Consider the following 3,381-nt stretch of genomic DNA (forward strand, 5'->3'; position numbering starts at 1 on the left):
TCCCAGTCCCACCTGTGCCCCCAGCCCCGGCCATTCCCAGTCCCACCGCTGCCCCCAGCCCCAGCCGTTCCCGGCCGTGGGTCACCAGCCCGACACAGTTCCCACTCCAGGGGCGATTCCCATTCCAGGGGCAGCTCCATCACCTGGCTCCTGCTGACCCTCTCATTCCCTCCAGAGCCCCCTCAGTGCTTCTCCTCCTCCTCACTCAGCTCTCTTGGGGCTGATTCCCAGTTCATTCCTCACTAATAAACCCCAATTACCTGGGGAGCCTTGACACAGGAATAGTTCCACTGCACACATTGAGCCACTGACCCTGAAGGGCAGTTCCAGGTGCTGGCAATGACCCCCAGGGCTCCAGGGCAGGGTCACAGCTTGCCCAGGTTTGCCCGAGGGGGTTGAAGCACCTTCAAGGCTCCCGGGGATGGTTTAAATCTCCCCGTGCCCAGCTCTGAGCCTCAGCCCCCCAACCAACCGCACACAGAGTGACCCAGCCAGAGAGGGAGATCTGGGATGGCTCAGCACCCAACCACAGCAGGCTGTGAGCACCTGGGGAGCGGCAGAGGGAGGACACAGCTGTCCAGCCGGATGGGACTGGACCCTTCATCCCCTTCTCCACCTTATCCCCACCTTCCTTTGTCCCTGTCCCTTTCCAGCAGGATTTCTGTGCAGCCAGGAAGGCTGAAATGCCCTGTTTTGGGGACCAGCCCATCCCAAACTGAACCAAATACCTGGCCAAGGAGGAGCACTGAGAACATCAGGAAGGACAGGAGCTGCCTGAGTCAGCTCGGCCTCTCCCCGGGGCAGGGAGGGCAGCAGGGGCAGGAGCGAGGGGCAGGAGCTGAGCTGGGGACAGGTCCTCCCTCCTCCAGAGGAGCCACGGGATCCTTCCCTACAAACACCAAAAAATGCCCAGGAGCAGCACCACGGGCGCTGAAATCAGGGTCTCCCAGTGTGTCTCCCCTCCACGGGACTCCCCCGGGCCCGCTGCTCACCAGGGGGGACAGCAGGAGCTTCAGCCTCGAAAGGAGAGGCCGAGTCCTCTTCCCACACATCCCACATCACCTGCAAACCCCTTCCCTGCAAACCAAACCCATCCTGCTGGAAGGACACAGCTCTGGAAAAGCCTCACCCATCTCAGAGCAGAGTGGCTCCAGTGATCCCAGTGAGAACCAGGGTTCCACGCTGCTTTTCCCAGGAGTTCAAGGCAGTTTTCATCCTGAACCATCCTCCTGCACCTTTCTGTGGCAGAGGCATTCAGGCCCATCTCCAGCATCTGACCGGGGAATCATGGAACGGTTTGGGTGGGAAGGGACCTCAAAGCTCATCCCATTCCACCCCCTTCCGCTGGTTCATGCTGCTCCAAGCCCTATCCTTGGATGCTCCCAGGGATGGGGAGGATGCGGGACACAGGACACGATGCTGTGCCAGAGCTGGGAATCAAAAGGCATCGAGATCCATTTGGATCCCATCACCTGCAGAGCTTTCCTGGGCCTGGGGATGCTCTTTGAGCCAAACTTGTTGCTCCCATGGACTGGACCCAGGTCTGGAAACTTCATTTCATGGAAGAAAAAGGATGAGGGAAAGAACTGATCCCTGGAGGAGAAAGGAGCAGGGATTGATGCTCAGACAGGTGGGATGACCTGGGATCATGGAACATCCCACCAGGATCAGAGCAGACACTGCTCCCAGCCTCTACTGCCCCAAAGCGCCCTCATTCCACCTGCACCTGCTTCCCTCGGAGGGATCCAGCCTTCCAGGGCCATGCCCAGGGCCCTCAGCACCACCAGGAGCCCCAAGGCCAAGGGTGACCCCTGACCTGATGCCCACTGGGGTCCCGTCTGTGCCTGCAGCCGCAGAGCCATCGGAGATGCCCACGAGGAAGGGATAATCTCACCACCGAGCAGGAGCCACGAGCTTTGGCTGCTTCCGGACAGGAATTTGGGATTAATCATTAAAACAAACCATCAGCATTACCCTGAAAAGTCCTGCCAAGGACCCACTGAGTGAGTGACCTGGTGTTCAAATGGATTTTCCCTGGAAAAGGCGTTTTGGGAAGGGGGACATGGGAGAACACCCCGTTCTTGGCAATATATTGCAGTTCCACCTGAAGGAAAGGTCGACCCTGCAGGAATGGGTCCCCTTCCCTGGGAAGTCCTTCCCAAACTACAGCTGCTCCTCAGCAGACGTTTCTTGTCCGAGCACGTCCGTGGCAGATCCAGCCTCACCTTCCCTCACCTCCCTTGGCAGGGAAATTCCAGTGCTGGGCAGAACCAGAGCAGCAAAGCAGCAGCTTTCCCACAAAATGGAAATTGGGATGGCCAGAGGAGACCATTCCCCGTCCCAAGGATGCCACAAAACGAGGCAGAGATGGGAGTTCTTCTTTCCCAAGCTTCGCAGGAGAAACGGAGCCAAAGCAGAAAACCATGTCCAGGGTGGGTTTGTAGCGAACAGGGATTTAAGGGTGGGACACCAGAACTCATTGAAATTCAGAGAGTTTTGGTGTCTCCAGCTCTTACAGGGCTTTTGGGGAATGGGGCAGTCAAAGATAGACTTGGGCACCGGAGATCCACCTCGGGGTCCAGAGGTTTTGAGGGTCTCTGGTGCTGCCAGAGCAGATGAGTGAACAACCTCAGCACTCTTGGACCCCACTCCCAGGGGTCTCAAAACCAGGCCTATCCTCCCTAAACCAGACCCATCTTCCCCAAAGCCAAACCTACCATTTCTAAAAACGGATTTACCCTCCCTAAAACCAGACCTATCACGCATAAACTAGACCTAATATCCCTACAACCAGACCTAACATGCCTAAAACCAGACCTATCCTCCCTGAAACACTTGGAGCACCAGACCCTTCCAAGCTGTGCCCATGTGGTGACAGAGCAGGAGCCGCTCCGGCCACGCCGAGCTTGGAATGCATTTCCCAACTCCTTCTTTAGCCGATTCAGATTCTTTATGGTTTTAAACCCTCATCTCGTACAAAAAAGAAAGTATCACTGTTCCTTCCTGCAGATTTGGGCTGGAAAGCGGCCAGGGGCTGATCCCGGCTCCGTGTGCCAAGTCCCTGTGCAGAGCCGTGCCTGGAGCAGTCCTTCCCAAGCCCGGCACCTTCGGTTCCTTTCCTCACCTTTTAAGGATGAGGGAAGCAACTGCTGGGGCCCGGAATTACCTGGGAGGATTTGGTTTTGCTGCAAGGGCCGGAGCCCTCCTCCCACAAACAAGCTCCTGAAGAAAGGAGGGAACAGACAGAGGAGGGAAGAAGAAAGAAAAAAAAAAAAAAGGGGAAAAAAAAAAACAACAACCAAACCAAAAAGCCAACAGGTTGATCTGGATTTCCATCAAGGGTTCCACCCTCCTCCGTTTAATGAACATCGCAGAACAGGT

This window comes from Corvus brachyrhynchos, unplaced genomic scaffold, assembly GCF_000691975.1.
Source record: "Corvus brachyrhynchos isolate BGI_N302 unplaced genomic scaffold, ASM69197v1 scaffold875, whole genome shotgun sequence".
In the NCBI taxonomy this organism is placed as follows: domain Eukaryota; kingdom Metazoa; phylum Chordata; class Aves; order Passeriformes; family Corvidae; genus Corvus; species Corvus brachyrhynchos.